The sequence below is a fragment of the Macrobrachium nipponense genome, chromosome 39 (assembly GCF_015104395.2).
Source record: "Macrobrachium nipponense isolate FS-2020 chromosome 39, ASM1510439v2, whole genome shotgun sequence".
Classification (NCBI taxonomy): Eukaryota; Metazoa; Arthropoda; class Malacostraca; order Decapoda; family Palaemonidae; genus Macrobrachium; species Macrobrachium nipponense.
In genome coordinates, this window is record NC_061099.1 from 21,217,020 (window position 1) to 21,234,411 (window position 17,392).

Below are 17,392 nucleotides of genomic sequence, written 5' to 3' on the forward strand. Positions count from 1 at the left end.
ATATATAATATATATATATATATATTATATATAGTATATATATATATTATATATAATAATATATATGTATGTATGTATGTATTTACAGCGTACATTTAACATATATAAATACACACACATATATAATTGAATATATTTGTAAATATACATATTTTTCATTTTATAATATAAACATATACTATATATATATATATAATATATATATATAAGTATATATATACTTATATATCTTATGTATATATGCATATGCAAATGTACACTGTAAATATATATATATATATATATATATATATATAATATATATAATATATAATATATATATATATATATATACATACACTTAATTAGCTTTAGGTACATATCCGTAAATGCACGCAAGAACAGAATTGCCATCATCCTTCTCGCTGAACACTCTCTTAGTGTATCATGTACTTCTTTTTTTGTTTTTGTTTTTTTTAAATTCTCTTGGTGGCCGTGAGAGAGAGAGAGAGAGAGAGAGAGAGAGAGGCCACTTCCGTTTTCTCCTCACTCGTTGCTTCCAAGGTTTTTTTTTTTTTTTTTTTTTTTTCTCGCTCTGTTCTGGTGCTCTGGAGTGCGTGGAGGTCAGGTCCAGTTTCGAGTCCTTCTATATTATTTCGGCTTCGTGAGGCGGCCGGACCTTCAGAGTGAAGATAGGAGTGATAACTGGAAGCTGTCTTCACGCTTATGTAAGGTCAGACCCTTCATTCTCTCTCTCTCTCTCTCTCTCTCTCTCTCTCTCTTCTTAGTGTTTTATATTATGTATATATATACACGTATATATACTATGACATAAACTAATACTGCGTTAAGTATGATGCGTGTGTGTATATGTATGTATACACATACCTATATTATATATAGTATATATATATATGTATATACATAGTACTTACATACATACTACATACATACATATATTCATACAAATACATATAGATAATGCGGTAATCGTTCGGGGAACAATTGATTCTATGTACACTTCCGAAGGTAATTATTGTAAAGTGAAAAATGAGAACAAATTGTAAAAAAGAAAAAATGAGAAGCAAATTCGTAGTGAAAGACTAAATTAGTAAAGAGAAAAATGAGAGCAAATTAAGTAAAGAGAAAATGAGAACAAATTAGTAAAGAGAAAAATGAGAGCAAATCAGTAAAGAGAAAAATGAGACTAAATTAGTAAAGAGAAAAATGAGAGCAAATTAGTAAAGAGAAAAATGAGAGCAAATTAGTAAAGAGAAAAATGAGAGCAAATCAGTAAAGAGAAAAATGAGACTAAATTAGTAAAGAGAAAAATGAGAGCAAATTAGTAAAGAGAAAAATGAGATCAAATTAGTAAAGAGAAAAATGAGAGCAAATCAGTAAAGAGAAAAATGAGAGCAAATTAGTGGAAACCACTTAGCTAAAACTGTTGCTGAATGTAGAATGCTCTAAACACTGGAATGTTACGTGGAAACTTAGGATTTAAGTCTACTCTCTTTAGTCCGAGTTTGGAATTACTGCTCGTGGAAGTAGAAGCTGAAATGTATGGTGAGATTGCTGGACCATCTTTCGTACATCCTGCTCCCAAACACCTGTGTAAATCAACCGCTTTCATTCCTTCACCTTGTATACTAATTTGAATATTTTCATCATCCCAGCTTCATTTACCCTCTTAACATTCATGATAGAATCATTCATTTTCGACTGTCTTCTTTCAAAACCTATTAAAATTCGTGTATCAGCCCACTGATGACGTCTGTGTATTCTAGTGCGGACTTCATATTATTTATTTTTTTATAATTTCTAATTGTTTTTTTAATAATTTCCAATTGCTCTGAAACTAAATTCTAATTACTCTAAACGGCAAATTTTCTAATTGGCCTAAGCAACAATTTTTATCAGTTTTTTAAACAAAAAATATATAATCCTCTAAACAAAAATTTTTCTAATTGCTTAAAAAATGTTCTAATTGCTCTACGCAAAAATTATTCTAATTGTTTAAAAAGATGTTTTAATTGCTCTATGTAAAAATGTTACAAATTGTTTAAAAAATATTTCTAATTGGTCTACAGAAAGTTTTTTCTAACTGTTTTAAGCAAAACACTTTCGAATGGCTCTAAACAGAAAATTTTCTTATTGCTCTAAAAAAATTTTAATTGCTCTGAACAAAACTCTTCCTAATTTTTTTAGCAATCATTCTAAATGCTCTAAACTGAAATTTTTTTTTATTGCTTTTAATTGTTTAATTTTTTTCTAATTGCTCTAAACAAAATTTTCTTATTGCTTTTAATTGTTTAATTTTCTTCTAATTGCTCTAAACAAAATTTTCTTATTGCTCTTAATTGTTTAAAAACAAATTGTCTAATTGTTCTAAAGAAAATTTTCTTATTGCTCTGATAAAAAATTCTGATTGCTCTGATCAAAATCATTTTTAATTGCTCTAAACAAAAACTTTTCTAATTGTTCTAAACGAATTACGGCGTCAGTAACCCAGATGTCAGTAACCATAAATTAATCAATCAATCTACAGAACTTACATTTTGTACCATACATCCTCAACATCCTCGTAATCTATTACATGTCTGTGAATTGTATCGTAAGGTGTTTCGCGTTGAGTTAAAGATACCGGAATTTTAGAATAGGATATCTATAATTTATTTATTAGAATGAAAATGTAAAAACTATATAATGAGCATGTTAAACAGTAAAGATTATTTCGAATAATATATAGTGTATTTATTTTAATTTTCGTTGGTGAAACAACGGGCTATTTGGCCGTAGATTTTAGCATGCGCCCGAGTATGCTAGAGGTCGGATCACGCCTTGTTCTCTAATAATCTCCTCCTGGCACAGCCCTACTCCTACAAAGTTTTATCCGTCTCACCTTCTCAGTCAAAATCCTACCTCACACCTTCTCAGACATACTTTATAATGTTATGCCTGTATAATTATTCCATTTATTTCCATCACCTTTCCCTCATTTAGTGGATCTGTTCTCTCTGTCCCCCATTCTTGTGAAACTTTCCCTCCTCCAGACATTCTTTACACTGGTTAGCCACTCCGACTCAATTAGGCGACCACATTCTAACAATATTTGACTTTTTATCTCATGAGTTCTTTGCACCCTTTTCGTTCTTTTAAAGTCACTTTAAAAGGGATTTTCAGAGTTCTGTGACCTATTCCATATCGACGTTGTTTCCTTCCCTTTTCTCCTCTATATTCGCTCGGACCCCTTAATTAACGTTCACTCCTACTTCAGTGACCCTGAGAACGTTTCTTAGTCGGGAGCTTCAATCAAAGATCCAGTTGTCTGCGAGTATCAATCTGTCTGTCGACGCTTAGTCTCCTCCTGTGGACTGTTTTTATTTTTTTAATTTTTTATTTTCCCTTTACTCTCTTACTTTCTTCTTGATTACCTTGTCCTCTACTTCTGTATACTTGTACATGATTTCTATTGTCAGGTACCTGTATCTCAAACAACTCTCTCTCTCTCTCTCTCTCTCTCTCTCTCTCTCTCTCTCTCTCTCTCTCTCTCACTAAACTTCTTGTCACACCACTTACTGTTTTTACTCCTTCCTGTGCACCTATACAAGCAGTGGCTCAGTGCTGACACAGTGACCCGTGTTTGAATCACAGGCACTGCTGTGTAAACTGTGCCTTCACTGATGTGCCTCGCCCTCTACCGCTTTTTCACTTATATTGAATTTCAATTCCGTTATCATGTCTTCCCTACTCAGGTTGCACAACTCACGGAGGTAAAAGACGTTAAATCTCGAGAGCAGGAGCAGAATTTGGCAGTTATGGCAATGGTCCCAGAGTGAACAAAGAGATGGTCCCAGAGTAAAGAAAGAGATGGTCCCAGAGTGAACAAAGAGATGGTCCCAGAGTGAATAAAGAGATGGTCCCAGAGAAAACAAAGAGATGGTCCCAGAGTGAACAAAGAGATGGTCCCAGAGTGAACAAAGAGATGGTCCCAGAGTGAATAAAGAGATGGTCCCAGAGTTAACAAAGATATGGTCCTAGAGTGAACAAAGAGATGGTCTCAGAGTAAAGAAAGAGATGGTCCCAGAGTGAACAAAGAGATGGTCCCAGAGTGAACAAAGAGATGGTCTCAGAGTAAAGAAAGAGATGGTCCCAGAGAAAACAAAGAGATGGTCCCAGAGTGAACAAGGCGTTCTCCGACCTCCAGCTTACTCGGTGCACGTACTAAAATCTACGGCCAAATAGCGCGTTGTTTCACCGACGAAAATTAAAATCAATTCATAAATACGCTTTATTTTATTAGAATAAATTGTTCTGTACTGTTTAAAATGCACATTATATTTTTTTGTTTTACATTTTCATTCTAGTAAATAAATCGTAATATCCTATCCTAAAATTCCTGTATCTTTAACTCACGCAAAACACCCTTTTCAGACCTTTTAGGCTTTCCAAAGGGCTTTCCTACCCCCTCAACGAGAACGACAGCAGTAAGAACAAGTAGTTTGTAGGCTTACTCCCCGATTAAGGGAAAACAAATAGAGTGAAGGATATAGAGTTTTGATTGAGTCTGGCTTTATGCTTGACTGATTAAGGGAACAAGGAAGTCCGGTTGTTCCTCGTAATTGGTACGTGTGGAGGGCACAGAAAAAAAAATGAATAGAGCCTTAGAAATAATGTTGTATTCCAGTTTTATGTTTTAGATTAAGCTGGCCTTATGTCAGCACGGGCTCTTGCTCATGTATTCCAGACTGTGTCCTTTACCGTTTTCCATTCTTGGATCCCCTGTAGGGGGTTAGTTCCGTCAGTGCACCTCGTGCGGTGCACTGTAGGAATTACTCAAGGCTCTTAGTAGCATGCCTTCGGCACCTAGCTGCACACACACTTACGTTCCTTTTATTGTACCTCCTTCCATATTCCTTTTCTTCATCTTACTTTCCACCCTCTCCTAACACTTGATTCGTAATGTACGCTTTGAGGTTTTCCTCCTGTTACACCTTTCAAACCTTGTACTGTTAATTTCCATTTCAGCGCTGAATGACCTCATAGGTCCCAGTGCTTGGCCTTTGGCCTAAATTTTTTGCTCCTGACACTTTTAATGAAATTAATGATTGAATAACAGATTTGTTTGTCTTTCGCCCGTCTCAGTAGCCTCCCTAGCACAGCATATGCTGCCAGAACGCCTGTTCTACATTTCTCATCCACCACAGACAAAGTCACATACTGTATACTCGAAGAGAGGCGTGATTGTTAGGAAAGTAAGGAATTCCAGTTAGTGTATGTATATATATAATTCTATATGTATATTATATATATAAATTATATATATAACATATGTATGTAATATATCATATGTATATTATGATATATAATTATATATCTAATAGTATATATATATATAGACTATATATATATATATTTATACTATATTTGATATTTATGAATGTATATATATTATACATATATATACATACGTAATTATATATATTTATAATATTCATATCTGTATATACATATGTTATATACATAGGAATGATACAGATTTATCATGATTGCTCAGTCTTTGTCAATTTGGCAAAATACATCGTCACTTGGCTATTATAAATTAATTTAGTAAACAGACTTACATTATTAAAATGAACTTTTTTATTATTATATACGTATTTTTCTGTTATAAAGCAAGATAGTGATACCTGATGAAAAATAAAAACTTTACGTGACTGAGAAAAGTTAGTCCCAAACTCATCTATTTAAGAAAATCTGAAAAATTAGTATTGTGTTTTACATCAGATAAGTACTTAAGCACTCAAAAAGTATTCTTCCAGTGATATTGGTCCGTAGGGGGATAGTGCCGCCAGTGTGGTGCACTGTAGGCATTACTTAAGGTTCTTTGCGGCGTCCCTTCGGTCCCTAGCTGCAATCCCTTTCGTTCCTTTAACTGTAACTCCTTTCGTATTCTCTTTCTCCCATCTTAACTTTTCACCCTCTCCTAACAATTGATTCATATAGTGCTAGGAGGTTTTCCTCTTGTTTCACCTTTCAGGCCATTTACTGTCAGTTTTAGTGCTGAATGATTTCATAGGTCCCAGTACTTGGCCTTTGGCCTAAATTCTGTATTCGATTCAATTCAATTGAATCCAGTAACATTGAACGAATTTTGCATCTTTGCTCTAATGACAGCTACCATTTTCAGTGTCAGTGGATGAACTCCACGGGAAATGCGCGCCATGATTCATTATTGTAGTAGACTTGCTGGAAAAAGTGGTTTTCATGTCGATCTTATTGTAACGTTACATTGATTATTTCTATCATACGATTAGAATGATTTTCGAGTTCTTGGATTCTGCCGTCGTTGCTGTCAAAGTGCTTTGATTGTCCTGCTGTTTCCGTTTTCTAGGATAATTTTCATTCTTCTCCATACCAGTTTGCTTGGAGTTTGAAATGTGGAACCATTTGCCCCGTACAGTCGGGGAATCTCCTGATTTATTAATATTAAATCGGGGAACGAATTCCTTCATATTGAATGGGGGAACGAATTCCTTCATATTGAATGGGGAAACGAATTCCTTCATATTGAATGGGGGAGCGAATTCCTTCATATTGAATGGGGGAATGAATTCCTTCATATTGAATGGGGGAGCGATTCCTTCATATTGAATGGGGGAACGAATTTCTTCATATTGAATGGGGGAGCGAATTCCTTCATATTGACGTCGCCTGAATTCAGTTGTTTCGATTTTATTTTCTATTCCCCTGTATTTATTTATTTTTATTATTTATTTATCTTTATTTATTTATTTTTATTTATTTATATATTTACTTATTTATTTATTTATCTTTTCCTATAACTTGTCACTCTCTCTCTGGTAACATGTCATGAATTTCTGTATCTTTTTTGTTTCCTATTCCCTCGTATTTATTTATATATTTATTATCATTTCCCCCCCCCCCTCTGCTCTCTCTCTCTTCTCAATCTCTCTCTCTCTCTCTCGTCTCTTCTCTCGTCTCTCCCTCTCTCTCTCTCCTGCTGACGTCTCCTGGATTTCAGGTGTATCTATTTAATCGTTCATTCCACCATATTTATTCATTTATCACCTTTCTCTCTCTCTCTCTCTCTCTCTCTCTCTCTCTCTCTCTCTCTCTCTCTCTCTCTCTCTTTGGAGTCCTGTTGGGTTGATAGCCTCGTGGCTCTGTCCATAATGGTTTTCAGCTGAAGATTTAAAAAGAAAGAAAGAAATACTGTTGCATCCTTAACGAATATGACAGGGGCCAATAATTTCGTCTGATTAGCTTCACTGGTCAAATGAACGTAACCAATTTTCCTTTCTTGTTTTATTATTAAAATTATGACACAATCATTCATATTTCTCGATATACGCTCCTCCTTGTTGACCAGATTTCAGAGAGCGTCAGAGCCATTTCCATTTGCCGGTGCCGACGAGAGAGAGAGAGAGCACACAAATAGTTATGTATAAGTGCACTTTGTTGACATATTTCTGACATTTCCAGAGCCGTTACTTCGCCGGTGCCGACGAGAGAGGGAGAGAGAGAGAGAGAGAGAGAGTTACTGACTGACTCTGGTACCAGAAACGTCTTCGTAGGCTTACGAAAGATGAATTATGTATTGGGCCGGCGCGGCTTAAAAACGGAGAAAGTTAAAGACCTCTGGGCCAGGAATTTCAACAAATTAACTCGCTCCCTCCTTTTGCGGTCTGAGGCTTGTGAAGACCGCTTCTGTGGTCTGTGGGGGCCTGACTCCAGCCTGCCGAACCGGGCAAGAAGAAGAAGAGGAGGCTCGGTTTCGCGCGTAGAAATCATAGTGTGCTGTGGCGCGCGGGGTGCGTTCTTTGCACCGCGCGTCGTTGCGAAATGGATTCGCGTAATTAATTGATGTGATAAACATGAGGCGATAGTTTGTTTTTGCGCAGATTAAAGCGGCATCTCTTTGAAAGAGCAAACATTGTATTTGATTTAAACGTCTGTAGCACATGATCATCTAATTCGAATAAAACCGAATTAAATTCTATTGCAATTCAGTGACTTTGAAAATCGTGCTTAATTTAGTCTTTTGTTCTTGGTTTCATGGGAGCATCGTTTTTTATTCATGTTTGAAATCGTATTTCATATTGGTATAAAACTTTCTATAACTCGTCATGTTGACAAAAATAATGGAAAAAGTGCCAAATAAGCGTTTGAATTAAGTAAAACCTACTAACATAAAAAAATGAGAGCAAGAGGAATTCATACCGTTTAAGTAATGAGAGAAATTGAAGACTGGGTGGTTACGATATTCCGTGAATTGTTTGTTAGCTCTGAAGGAGAAACTACTGCGATGACAATTAATAGGCCGTGAAGCCCTTCTTCGTTCGTCTCAAGATTATGCTAATTTATCTTCACCTATGCACTGTCTAGGTACCTCTGATGAATTGGAATAAGTTTCTCGTAGCTGTGCTGTTTACATAATGTGCGCTGCTGTTTAGATATAAGAAACGTATTATTATTATTTGATGTTTTTATTGTACAGCAAATTTTATTGTAAATTTTTTTCCCGTTGTTATTGTAAGTTTTACTGTCATCTTCAGATGCAATAACCTATTACTAATTTCCATTCAAGATGGCTGCTATCACTTGGATCACACGGTATGTTGTTCATTTCTTCAGGTCATGACCCCATTCTTTTTTATTTGTTATTTATTTTTCCATTGGCATAAAGTTGTCAGTGCCGTCGGCTTACGGCTGAAGAAATGCCACGCCCTCACAAAAGAAAGTCATTTTACGACCGAATTGTAATAGGGTGAGGATATAAAAGCATTTTCTAAAGGTTTGCTTTTTTAATTTTCTGTTAAAGAAAACTGTTCTGGCGGCTTTGTGTGTCCGTCCGTTCTTTTATCTGTTCGCACTTTTTCTGTCCGCCCTCAGAGCTTAAAAACTACTGAGGCTAGAGGGCTGCAAACTTGGATGTTGATCATCCACCCTCCAATCATCAAGCATACCAAACTGCAGCCATCTAACCTCAGTAATGTTTATTTTATTTAAGTTTAAAGTTAGCCAGAATCGTGCTTCTGGTAACGGTATAGGACAGGCCATCGCTGGGCCGTGGTTAAAGTTTCGTGGGCACCAGGCTCATACAGCATTATATACCGAGACCACCGGTGGCCTTGGATAAGCTGTACAGAAAATTCGATTGCGCCGAAGAAACTTCGACGCATTTGTTACTTTTTTATTATTATTATTATCATTCAACCTTGTCATTTTATCAGAATCTTCAAGCGGATGTGAAACGCTTTTAAACTCAACTTTACGTTTCACTAAATAATTGAAGTACTGACCTTCCCTTAAGCCATCTATAAATATGGAAGCACAGTTTTTCCTCTTCGTTTAACCCCTTAGGCCTTCCCAGTATTTGACTAAGGTCACGAGTAAGAGGAACGGAAGTTTAGGATATTGGGGAAAAAGATTTGAATGATAATTCTTCTCGTAAGCTGTTCAAGGATAGAGGAAGGACTTTGGCCAATAGTACGATTGTATCGGCATATTTAACGTCGACATTGGCAACAATAATTGATGCTTCGTTTGTGGAAGAGGAAACCGTTTTGATGTATTTTTGAGGTTTGTCCATCACCCTCATGCAACTGTCATTGCTGTATTGTGTTTTTTGTTGAGGCAGACGGGATAAGCAGAATCTTTTCCGTATCTGTTCGAGGCCTGGGAACGAGAAAAGAGGAAAATGACTTAGCATTTGAAAGAGTGTTGGTTTTAAGGGTAGATCTGGTGATGAATTACTGATTATTATTATCATTTTTATTCATGTCAGTAGACGAAACATTTTCACATGGAACAAGCTCACAGGGGACCATTGGCATGAAATTCAGGCGGGAGAGGCGAACATAGTGGAGCTGCTTTGAGGTTGTCCTCCTGTTACACCTTTGCGACCTTTTACTCTCAGTTTTCGTTTCAGCACTGAATGACCTCATTGGTCCCAGCGCTTGGCCTGGGGCCTCAATTGAAATTTACCCTAAAACCTTTTTGTATCGATGCAGGTTGATTTGATGCGTGAAAGTGATTAATTAATGAAAGGCGGAAGTGAACATCCGAAGGGGCTCTTTTCTCTGTAGGAAACAGTTGCCACAGCCTAAAGGGGGTGGGGGGGGGGGGGGAAAGAAAATAGGGAAAGCCGTGGGAATATATTAGAGGAGACAGAGAGAGAGAGAGAGAGAGAGAGAGAGAGAGAGAGTTGGGTTTAATGAAATGAGACATATACAAGAATAATCTGTAACTACGTTTGTGTGTCTATGCATGTGTTTGAGAGAGAGAGAGAGAGAGAGAGAGAGAGAGAGAGAGAGAGAGAGAGAGAGAGAGTTTGGATTAATGAAATGGGGCATATAAAAGAGTAATGTGTAATTACGTTAGTGTGTCCATGTACTATGTGTTGGAGAGAGAGAGAGAGTTTTTTGTATCAAGGTTGATAACTTGCAACGTATTTGGGTGGCAGCTATAATGCTCAATATAATAGATATATATCTATATATATATATATATAATATATATATATAATTATATATATATAAATCGTAGAAAAGAATTCCATTTACATGACTGAATATAACTTCGTATTATCCTTCGTAATACATTCAGTTTATTTTTATTATGTTCTAATCTGATGTATTCCGGCGAACTTCACTTTTCATGGTATTTCTTCGTTAATTACTGATTGGTATCTTTCTTGCTATTAATAAAATGTTAATGTTTTTACCAAAAGTGTTTTGCACAGAGATCACGAGGTGTCCCGAGATGAGTATATATTATAGGCTTTCTGTTAAGGTTCTTTGCGGCATCCCTTCGGCCACTGGCTGCAACCTCTTTCATTCCTTTTACTGTTCCTCCATTCATATTCTCTTTCTCCCATCTGACTTTCCACCCTTTCCTAACAGTTGTTTCATAGTGTAACTGCTTTGAGGTTTTCCTCCTGTTACACCGTAAAAGCCCTCTTACTCTCAATTTCTCTTCCAGCGCTGAATGACCTCATAGGTCCCTGCGCTTGGCCTTTGGCCTGAATTCCAAACCCTATGTTTTATGTTTGTTCTAAATGGAAAGGAATGTATTTAAGTGCCTACTCTGTTAAATTTGTGATTTGAAGATTTGAAATGAATGTATTTTCATGCCAAGATTGGTTGTGCGCAGCGTCATGTTCATTTGCGAAAATGTGAAATTCTATATTCAAGCGAGTTAAAGCCTCGTTTTCCGTAACGCCGACTTAGCAGACAAATAAACAGAGCAAGACAAACGACATGAAGCCAGCTTCACATTGAGGTAATTAAACTCCTGATTTTTGTGAAGTTAGATTAGCATGCAAAGTAATGTGTGTCATAAAAAGCCACAGTCAAATATTAGAGTGCATATTACTGTGCAAAACAAACAAAGACTTTCGAACACCTGAACACCTGAACGGTGTTGTTGACGTTGAAATGTAAAGCGAGAGAGTAGTTTCCTTATGAAGATCATCTAAAAAGGTGGGCGGGGTGAGAGGATAACAGCCCGTCATCGGAGTGCTGGTTCGGGAGTTAAGTTATTGCAAATTCAACAGGCAGTTGCGCCAACCTCCTTGTTTTTCTTTTTCTTTTTCTTTTTCTTTTTGTTTTCTTTTTTGTTTGTTTTGTATGGGTTTTGCCTATTGGAAATTTGCTTTAGTATATAAACATTTGATTTGTATAAAAATTTGCATTATAGCTTGGCATTTGCTTTTGTATAAATTTGGTTAAAATTCTTCTCATGAAAAATATTTGCTTTTCATTACTGTTTTTTATTTTTATTTACGTATTTATTATGATTTTTGCCTGGAATCTTTTGAATTTTTTAGGTGAGTATAGCAGCATGCTGCTACACTCCATTTGATGTATATCAATAAACTTTTTGAATTTGAATTTGAATCTTCGAACTTGCGAAGTTGCTCCTGCTTGTCCTGCATGGGTACCATAGTCGGAAACATCCACAGGGACGTCGGTTATTCTTCCTAAGGAAACTACCCTCTCACTTGACAATTTAACGTCAATACTGATGAGGAACACCGTTCGTGTGCTCGAAATTGTTTGTTTTACATAGTAATATATACTCCAATATATGATTGTGGATATTTATGACACAGATTGTTCTTCACGAAATTGTGAATTTCTCAACATGCAAAGTAATTGTATAAAGCTTGCTTGTTTGTTGGCTAATACTTAATCCCAGATACCTTGAGATTTTTATAAAGTATTATGAGATTGGGGATGAATAGTGAAAGCCTTTCACCCGAGATAGGATGTAGGTAGTAATGCTTAATATTTCAAGAGTTCAACTGACCACTATAATAAAAAAGGAGAAGACGGTGTTCAGGGGCTTTCAGGTATTAGGTTCAAATTAGAATTCAAGGTTTTGCCCAGTTTTATCTTGGGGGTAAATTTTCATGACGTTTTCAACCTCGGAGAGCATAAGAATGGCCAGTTTGACTTTTTATTAAATTTTATTTTTATCGTGTCCGTAAAAAGTGTTATTTATGAGCGATAATGCTATCGGAGATTGAAAAAAATTTATTTAGTTATTCCAGGTTACTTCCATAGTTAGTTTAAATTACCTTTCGTTTATTCAAGTTTTGTATTTTTTTTATTTGTACTATATCATGCTTTAAGCCAGCGGCTTCTCTGAGCCGATCCCCAGGGGTAAGGGATGTTTTTTTAGAATGGTAATAATCATAATTAGTATTAATAGCAAAAATACTATTGTATAAGTGGTAGTAGTGGGTAAAGAATACTTGCTCTCAAGCAGTTCTAACAACTGGAGACTCAGTTTTTAAAGATTTTAGCCAAAGACAAATCGCGCGGTAGAAATCTCTGTACAGCATTATTGTCTGTACCTTAAAATAATTCATAATAATTAAAATATTTGAAAGATGGGAATGATTAACACAGGTGCATTAGAACTCAGTCCGTTTATATTGATATCGTATCCCGTAGTGGGGTAGTTCCGTCAGTACACCTCATGTGGTGCATTGTAAGCGTTACTTAAGGTTCTTTGCAGCGTTCCATCGTTCCCTAGCTACAACGCTTTTCATTCCTTTTACTGTACCTCCGTTCGTAGTCTCTTTCTTCCATCTTGCATTCCACCTTCTCTTTTACTGTACTTCCGTTCATATTCTCTTTCTTCCATCTTACGTTCCACCTTCTCTTTTACTGTACCTCCGTTCATGTTCGCTTTATTCCACTTTACTTTCCACCTCTCCCATCAGTTTTATAGTCCGAGTTCTCTCCCAGCTGCTGCCAATGGGGAACCAGAGGAATTTATTTCTGGTGATTAGAAATTCATTTCTCGATATAATGTGGTTCGGATCCCACAATAAGCTGTAGGTCCCGTTGCTATGAAACCTATTGGTTCCTAGCCATGTAAAAAAAAATCTAATCCTTCGGGGCAGCCATAGGAGAGATGTTAATCAGCTCAGTGGTCTGGTAAAACTATGATATACTTATTGTTTATTTATTTATTTATTTATTTTTTTGGAGATGGAATTTCAAGTCATTAATGGCCCGTGTGGTGGGCTTGTTCCATATGAATAGGTATCATCTTCTGAATAATAATAATAACAATAATAATATGTTTTATTAAAAGTGATTGCTGCCTCAGCTGCGTTAATTTTATAAAAAATAATTAGAAAAATAGAGAAGAACCTTTATAAGATTAACGCAGCTGAGGCAGCAATCACTTTTAAGAAAACATGTTTAAAAGAGGGTTTACTTCCAGCATACTAATAATAATAATATAAAATAATAATAATACAATAAAAATATATAATAATAATAATAATAATAATAATAATAATATTTAACCCAAATCTTGCATTCTTGTATGGAAGCTGAATTTCAAGTCATTAATGGCCCGTGTGGTGGGCTTGTTCATATGAATAGGTTTCAATCTTCTGAAAATAATAATAATAATAAAATAATGAATAATAATAATAATTAATAATAATAATAATAACCTAATAATAATTATTTACCATCAGGCATTTTTTTCATCCTCAAGGCTTCGTGATAGGTTATACTAGTGAGGAGTGAGGGGCATCTTGGTGTGAAAAAGGAGGAGTTAACGGTGAAATGTAAAAATGAATGTGGTGATACCGACTTCTACTTTGATTCCTTAACTTTTCCCCAAACTATTTTAAACCTCTCCACGTACTACACAGGTGACTGGCTTGATCTCGTTTCCCTGAATGAACGTGCTGAGCTGCGTGCTAACTTTTACCCAACGAATTGGTTTTCATTCTGTAGATTACTGTACCTTTCCTCCATCTTATTTTCCACCCTCTCCTGACGATTATTTCGTGGTGCAACTGCTTTGAGGTTTTCTTCCTCTGACACCTTTCCAACCTTTTTACTGTCAAGTTTCCGTTTCACCTCTGAATGACCTCATGGGTCCATGTGCTGGGCCTTTGGCCTAAAGTCTATATTTATTTCAATTCAGTTCCCTTCTGTAGCAGAGATATAAATTGCAAGGGGTTACAAAGATTAGGATGTCTCAAAGACTTGTTAGTCCATCCGAGGAGACATCGTGTGCTCACTTATCTCTTGGGAGCACCTCAGTGACGTGGTCGGTTTGGTCTTGGCCTGCCACCTCGGTGGCCGCGAGTTCAATTCGCGGGCATTCCATCGAAGGGTGAGGGATGTGTATTTCTGGTGATAGAAGTTCACTCTCGACGTGGTTCGGAAGTCACGTAAAGCCATTGGTCCCGTTGCTGAATAACCACTGGTTCCATGCAACGTAAAAACACCATACAAACAGACAAACTTATCTCTTGGAGCAAGTTTTACTCTTCATGGGTAAAATAGTTCACTTCTTGAAGTAATGGTAGGAGAGAGAGTCAATTCTAGATTTAATCTCCCGCCGGTTATTGTTAGTGCCTGTGGAATAATATAATCTGGTTTTCGTGAGGGATGTAGTTAAAATATTTCCTCTAAAAATTGCAACGCCTCATGAATCTTTCGCAATGACGCTTTTGCAACTTGGGTTGGGTAATGAATGACGAAGTAGAATTCTAAGTGAATTTGGTTTTATCTGTGTTCAGACATTTACCCCCATATATCTCGTCTTGTCTGTGTTATTGCATATTTATTGAACTGTAGGTATATCTTTCACTCCATAATTATATACTTCTCTGTTTATTAGTTCGGGAACATTTGTAAGTAAAAAGATTCATTGCTGTCGTAGAATATGGTTTTATATGTGGCATTTTCCCTGTCCCCGTAGGGGATAGTGCCGCTAGTGCACCTCATGCGGTGAACTGTACGCATTACTTAAGGCTCCATGAAGTGTTCCTTCGGCTTCTAGCTGCAACCCCTTGCAATCCTTTTACTGTACCTACGTTCGTATGCTCTTTCTTATATCTTTCTTTCCACCCGCTCCTCTCAATTGTTTGATAGCACAACTTGAGAGGTATTCCTCCTGATACGCCTTTCAAACCTTTCTACTCTTAATTTTCCTTTTCAGTGCTGAATGATCTCATAGGTCCCAGCGCTCTGCCTTAGGCCTAAATCCTACATTCTTTTCTATCCCTGTTCCTGTAGATGTTCGTAAATTTTCAACAATTTGAGTAATCATTTACTTTTCATGCTGGGTCTTATTTCTGGTGATTAGAAATCCATTTCTCGGTATAATGCGGCTCGGATCCTACAATAAGTTGCAGGTCCGCTGCTAAGTAACCAATTGCTTCCTAGCCACGTAATAAAAATGTAATCCTTCTGGCCCACCCTAGGAGAGCTGTTAATCAGCTCAGTGGTCTGGTTAAGCTGATATATACTTTTTTTTATCATCGCTCATGAGGAGGGCATTTAATACTTGAACCTTTGCTTCACTGTCATCATGCCTCTGAAACCTAATGTTAGAGCCTTCTTTTATCTTATTTGAAGCTCTTCATGCCAGTCTCGTCTCCTCCGTCTTCGACAGATGAAGCATGAAGCTCGGTACATCCAAGGAGAATTTCTCGCCAGGCTGCTTGAAATTTTGTTCAGTTTTAATATAATCGTTCAAGAACGTCAGCGGTGAGGAGAATACTCCAGCTGTGTTCAGATGTCATCGGCAGTTTTTGAAGAGATTGCATCATAAAGATTCTAAGTCGATCTGCTTCTGAAATGTTATCATTTATGCAGATTTTCAGAACATCTTGCCTTGCTATTTGTGACTTATTTTTAACTCGCTTTTTTGGAGAATACAGTTTTACCTACCTCTGCTATTTTTATTATATGAAGTACTATTTGGCTGCTTTATTCTTGAGGACGTCTTGATTATTGACTGAGAGCGATTCTCTCTCTCTCTCTCTCTCTCTCTCTCTCTCGTTGATTGTGGAACGTTTTTCTCATTACAGATAGTTTTATCATGAAGTAAAATGTTACTGCTTTATTCTTGAGGAAATCTTAATTACTGACAAGGTAATTCCTCTCTCTCTCTCTCTCTCTCTCTCTCTCTCCGTTGGTTGTGGAACGATTTTCTCAGAGTTATTTTTACTATGAAGTAAAATGTTACTGGTTTATTCTTGAGGAAATCTTGGTTATTGATAAAATATATATACACACTTACGTACAACCACTTATTATTCAATCCTCTCTCTCTCTCTCTCCTCTCTCTCTCTCTCTCTCTCTCTCTCTCTCTCTCTCTGTTGATTGTGAGAAGGATCTGATCCCGAATAGGATTCAGGAATTTGAAGTCCCGTTAACAAAATTGATACAAAAAGGAATTTCTTGGTTACTGTGCCGACATCGTCCTAGGGACCTCAGCCATATGTGTGCCACAAGAATCTTTCGCCCTGCAATATTTTCATATCGAGCCAAACAACAATACATTCCTTTGGGTGTGCCGGAGGTCGCTCCGATTGCATTCTTTTATTTGTTGTTTGTCGTCGACTTTTTATTTTCGATAGGAATTTTGTTTTTTGGTACTGTTTTGTATTCCATTTTTTGGTTTTCCTACATTGTTATCACGTTATTTCATTTATGTGTTATTTTCTGGTTCCCCGTTTGCTTATCCCATTTATATGCAGTCGTCCATCTCTCTCTCTCTCTCTCTCTCTCTCTCTCTCTCTCTCTCGTAGTGAGTATCAATCAGTAATATGTATGTAATAAATATATATATATATATATATATATATATCTATATATATATAGTTATATATATATATATATATATATATTTATTTGATATTAAGTATCTGTGCATTGACAGTGATTGTTCAATATCTACTGTCTTTGAAAAAGAGAAAAAGATTAAAACTTATTGCTTTGTACCATTGTCGTTAGACTTAATGCCTCTAACACCCCTCACATCACAGCACATCCCCCCCCCCCGGTACTCCTAGTAACCATGCCCTCGCCCAAACCTTGACAAGACTTTTCAAACA